This window comes from Vigna unguiculata, chromosome 5, assembly GCF_037176805.1.
Source record: "Vigna unguiculata cultivar grain cowpea cultivar isolate G323 ecotype 2 chromosome 5, ASM3717680v1, whole genome shotgun sequence".
NCBI lineage: Eukaryota > Viridiplantae > Streptophyta > Magnoliopsida > Fabales > Fabaceae > Vigna > Vigna unguiculata.
This window is the reverse complement of record NC_140796.1, coordinates 49,739,433-49,745,501: the sequence shown is the minus strand read 5'-3', so window position 1 is coordinate 49,745,501 and position 6,069 is coordinate 49,739,433. Positions and strand designations below refer to the sequence as shown.

General features: G+C 27.0%; 1 long non-coding RNA gene across 2 annotated transcripts; it reads right to left on the bottom strand.

Annotated features, from left to right (window-relative positions):
• Positions 1-677: 677 nt before the first annotated feature.
• Positions 678-1,707, bottom strand: LOC114186215 (uncharacterized). Of its 2 annotated transcripts, none has more exons than XR_014995179.1 (2): positions 1,454-1,707; positions 678-1,317 (listed from the first exon to the last, which is right to left on the bottom strand). It is a non-coding gene; the product is annotated as an uncharacterized LOC114186215 (long non-coding RNA). The 2 variants fall into 2 exon arrangements; XR_003604991.2 differs by having other exon boundaries at positions 678-1,286.
• Positions 1,708-6,069: the final 4,362 nt, after the last annotated feature.

Sequence of the window (6,069 nt, the reverse complement as noted above, 5' to 3'; positions counted from 1 at the left end):
AACAGGGGAACAACAACAAAAATCAGTAAAGAATCAAAATTTTAAAACTCCCTAAAAACATAAATAATGATATTTTGACCTATTATTTCTTCTCAACTTTTAATTTATCATTTCAATCATCCTTACACTACTAAAAATTTTCATATTATATAAAATTTTTCTTGTAAATTTGTTTAAAAAATTTATAAGAATAGACTTTTTTCTATCATTTTTTCTAAGAATCTTAATTGACAGGTAATTCCTCTGTAGGTAATTATTTTTTACAAAATTATAAAATTTACAAGTATTTCCTACAAAATTTGTTGTGAAAAGTGTTTTATACAAAATATTTGAGAAAAAAATTGATAACAATTTATTGCAATTTTTTTCACAACAAAATTTATAAATATTTTCTAGAAAAAAAAATTTCAAAACAAAATTAGCAAGAAATATAATTTTTTTTAGTAATGTTAGATCATCAGATCACACATCTAACAAAAATCAAAATAAAATCAAAATAAATAATTGAAAAATAATTAAAATGACCAATTAAAAATAAATAAAAATAATAATTCAAAATATCATTATACTAAAACCATATTAAAAAACTAATAAAAACCACGATCACCTTCAAGAAACGACAAAACAAATCATGACCATATATGGTAAAATACAAGATACCGACTTAACATATGTAGTGAAAGAACAGGACAATGGCTTAACAAGAGAATCCATATTTAACATATAATTACAATCTGCAACTTAATTAAACCAAAGAAGTACATGAACCCAAATTACATTCCCCTCGGGAAGAAGAACTTTCCACCCTTCTCTGTCACCATCTTCTCCATACTCTATGTACATAACTCACCAGGATATGAGGATATGGTCCATAAGATTTTAAATAAGCATAAATAACTAAACATCCTAGAACCACGATTTTTTGTTTCCTTATTTTACCAGAATCAGCTAAAACCCATGCATGTGGAAGAACTTAGTTGTCTGTCTTGAAGTTTTCATGTTTGAAAAACTCAAGAAACACTGTGCTCTTGCATTTAGGGCACTTTGGATCCTCCTCTGATAGCATCACGAACATGAAGCACCGAGGACAACCAACCAGATCCATGGCCTTTGTTTCTTCACCATTTTCACCATGCACTTTCTCTTCTTCCTCGGTTGCAAACTTTGGTGAGTATGATACCGAAGAACAAGACGACGAGGAAGAAAACTCCGGCGATGTTGACCTACTCTGATGCCTCAATTCCGACCCTCGGTTCTTTCTTTTGCACATGATGTTGAACCTTTTCCTACCAAAGTAATTCTTGCTCTATGTCAGTCCTAGAAAACAATTTATTTTCATGAAGTTATCCAAAGGAAGAAGGTTTGGTGTGTGTCTGTGTTTATGTCAACCTTTCCAGTTTGAGTAATAAAAATTTTGCAGATGAGGGAGTTGTAGCAGAAAGTATAAGAATACCTTTAGACGGGGAAGAGGTAGAATTATTGAAGGTGATGGTTGAGTGAGTGGGTGAAAGGATCGCACTCACAACTGTGTCACCAACAGAGAAACAGCAGCATTTTCGTACCAAGATAAATGGCGTGGAGTGAACTAACAGAGGGTCATCACCTATTTGTAGAAGTTTTCAAAAGTGGAATGCAGTGTAAAAAATTGAAAATTTATTAGAATTTGGGTGATTTTTTTTATTTTTCTTCCGTTGTACTTTTATAATACACCGCACTAATTTTAATATATTAAAATATATTAAAAATATCAATATAATATATTTTTAGTATTCTATATAAGACGACATTATTAAAAGAAGTAAAGAATTTGGACTCAATTTATTATCTTATAAATGTTAATTTTACTTTGGCCAGAAAGTGGGCTTGTCTGGTGAAGTTCTCGGATGTAAAAATGCCTTTTTTTAAACAAAATTGCCATGACATTAACCCACGGTATTAATAAATGTTCAATGTCTTATACACTAATGACAATATTTCGGAGTCTTTATCACATTTTTTCTCTGGAATTAATTAACTCATCTGTCGCTTATATTTGGAAGGTACAGTTAACCGGTGTCATTACTGATTAAAAATAATTAATATATATTAAATTTTATAAAAGTTATAATTAAATATAATATTAAATAAAATCTTACTTATTAATCAATAACAATTTTTATTTCATTTAAAAAATAAAAATCTCATAAATGTTATACATTATATTTAATAGTTTATTTAATATTCACAAATAAAAATTTAAAAATAATTAAATAATGAAATAAAATTATATTTTAATGTTAGTAAAAATTAAAATAATTAAATATAAGAAAATTTAAATTAACATAAAAACCAAAAAAAAATAGAAATATTTTCTATTTTACTTTTTAATAAAAATTTTAAAATCCTTATTTTATACGAGAAAGTTACTGTCTAAAAGTTTGACATGGTATTCTGTTCTTTATAAAATCTGTTAGATATATTAACATTCTCGTATTTTGAATACCAATCATTTGGGTCAGTATTCTATTTTTTTTCTATCACTGATTTTTTATTAACAATAATAAATGCATATTGAAAAGGAAAAATAGAGTTTTCTCAGTCCTAATAAAAAGAAAATAAAGATCGTGGAATTACCATCTCTTGAGTACCTCCGTCGTGTATCAGGTGTTGTTTTCTAGCAGTCCTAAGTATATTAGTCAAGCCACAAAAAGTAAAACATAAACAGCACCATTCATCATGATTATGAAATTAAAGTATAAGGTTAATTTAGCACTCCAGGCTTTGGTTTTATCTGTTTTAAAGTATAAGGTTAATTTTAAGAAGTTCAAACGTAATCTGAATTGCATTTTACCCGTAAACCAAAAAAAAAAAAATCACACGAAGTTAGAAGGACTACATATTGATTTTTAAAATTGGTTTAAATATGATTTTCATCCTTCAACTTAGTAAAAATTTAAATTAGTCCCTCAATTATGTAAATGCATGAATTTAATCTTTTAACGTTTCAAACACATACACATTTTATTATAGTATTTTAGTTTGTTTACATTGTTTGACACATTTTTGTTTTAATGTTAGTTATGAAACGCGTTTGAAATATCAAATAATAAACTTAAAAAAATTTGGTTTAAATGACTAAATTCACGGATGTCTAAAGATGAGGAACTAAATTGTTTTAAAGTTTCCAAGAGAAACTAATTCCAATTTTCACCAAAAATTAAAAGACTAAAAACATATTTAATTCTTTAAAATTTGAGGATGAAACTGTATCAAAATTTAAGACAATAACACATCTTAATTTTATATAAAAATTTAAAGATTACAAACATATTTAACTATTTTTTATTAATAAAAATAAATATATTTAATAAATAATAAAATTGCTCCAACCTATATAAAAAAATATAAAATTGGTAAAGAAAATTGTAATATTATTTAAGTAAAATAAACATATTCATTATTTTAAAAGTATTCTGTTATTTTTAAAGTTATTGGAAACTGTAAGATGGAAACTCATTAAAGAACGAGTGAGAATTAAGTAATTTAAAAACTTTTCATTAGATGCTATTTTTTTTTAAACTATAATTTACATCATTTAACTAACACTACCTCAGATCCTTTGTACACACACCTATAGGCTATATATCGGAGTTAGAGTATTGTTTCAATTTTTTTTCTGGTAATTTATATATTTCTCATTCTTAACAACACAAAATGAAAACAACTATTTTTTAAAAGTCGTTAAGTAAACATCTTAAACGCTGGATTTTGATGAAGAAGAAAAAAATATTAAAAGGAAAAAAATCATGATTTAGTTGAAACAATAATAGAAAATAAAATTACTTTATTTATTATTTTTAATATTACTAACTGTTTATTGTTATTGTTATAACACAAAAAAAAACTTATAATCAATTATATATTAAAATGACGTATCACTTCATAAACATAATAAACTTAAATATAATTTTTGTGAATCGAATCATCTTCAATTTTCCTTCTTACTCTAGAAGAATTTTTTTTTATTAATTATTAAGTTCAGAGACAAAAAATAATTAATCATATTAATTTAAATATCAATATATAAATTAAAAGTTATTAGTAACTAAAATGATTTTTAAATATATAAATTAAAAATTATTAGTAGCTAAAATAATTTTCAAAATTCATCATTATAGTATATTGGTTTCTAAATTTGTCACAAGATTTTAGCTACCAAAAAAATTGGTCTCTAAATTTGTACCAAGAATAACCAATTTAAATACTAATTTTGATATTAATTTTTTTAATAGATAAAATCTTGATAATGATCAATTTAGAAACCAATCTACTATAATGATTAATTTAAAACTATTTTAGTTGTCAATTGTAAAACCCACTTTCTCTTTTTATATATGTGCTTTAGTAAAATAAAAGAGCAGTCCACTTGTTCCCTCTATAACTCTTTCAGCTCCTCTTTACCTTTTCCCTCAACTTGTCTCTTTTTTCCCCAGGCATTGTTCTTTCTTTCTAATTCAGTTTATACCACTTCTTGAAACAAAGGCTAGAACTGAGATCTTTGCGAAGTACTCTTCAGAACAAATCGAACATTCCTCTCCTCCACATAAGTTGATCTCCAACATTTGTTCTATTTCTGTATTTCTGTTCTGAAGCTTTGGTTATGTCTTGGGATCTTGTTTGGAGCCTCATTTTCGTCTTTCTATACTTTGGTATTTTGAGCTTCATAGGCTACTTAGGGTTGTGATGCTCATCTCAACCTAGGGCTTTCTTCCCGTCAAGGGTAATAATAGTTTCGAGGTAAGGGAAGTTAAGATTTTTAAAGCTTTTGAAGCGTTTTGCCTTTTTTTTTAGAATCGTGTTTTGAAATGTTGATTGATGTGTGTGATTGTTTGGAAATGAACTGAATGTGGGTTGGTTTGGATTTCTAGTGTTGCATGTGAAAGCAGGTGGGAATCTGTTGTTCTCGCCCAGGCGAGAAACCTCTAACCTAAGTGAGAATAGCAGAAAACTCTCCTTTGCTTCAACACGAGTTGTCGCTCAAGTGAGAAATCTTGCCCAAACAAGTATAGTTTTGCCAAAGCAAGAAAGTCTAGCTTAAGCGAGAACTTGCAGATGTGCATTGTGCGTAGTGTTTGAGTTCTCGCTCAGACGAAAAGGTTCTAGCGTGAGTGAGAGGACCTTGTCGCTTAAGTCAGACATTCTAGCCTAAGCGAGAATGTGGCAGATTGGTTTTAATCCTTTGATTGCATCTGTGGTTGGTTGAATTACTTTTAAAAGCATGAAGAATAAGACTATGCAAGTATTAGGAGATATTTTGAACTGTAATTTATGTCTTTATTCTGGGATGGTAATTATTATGAGATAACATGTGGGGTATGTGAGGATTTCATGGAGAAATTTCTTTGGTGATAAAGTAGTGTATGTAATGACTTATGGATTCAAGTAAGGCTACATCATGACACTCTAATGGATCGGCCAGACTCACATAGGGTAGAATGTGGTGAGAGTAGTAGCAGGTTCTATAATCTCTGTCAGGATAATGACCTTAGATGATCATGGACTAATCTTGTGTGTGGTAGGGCAAAACTCATGGAAAAGTATACTAGCGTAAACACAGGCGCGATAGCGCCTGTGTATACGTATTTTTTGAATAAGTTAATAAACAAAATAAAAGTATATTTATAAAAAATAAAGTGATATATGGAGAAATTATGAGAAAAATAACTATTGATAAATAGTACGAGAAAAAAGAAGAAAGAGATAAGTAAATAGTTTTATAAAAACTTGTAAAAGTAACCGTTAATTTTTAAAAATTTAATAAATAATTAAATTGTAAAGGATAAAGTTGGAATTATGAAATGTGAACACAAAAGATGAAATCTCCTTTATATATAGTTATAGATTTTGGATAACTGTAATTGATGATTCTAATATTTTCTTTCCTTTTGCTCTATTATATTATATTATATTATATTAAATTATATTATATTATATTATATTATATTATATTATATTATATTATATTATATTATATTATATTATATGATATGATGTTTTATTTATTTGAATTTTTATTAAATGAGATGTCAC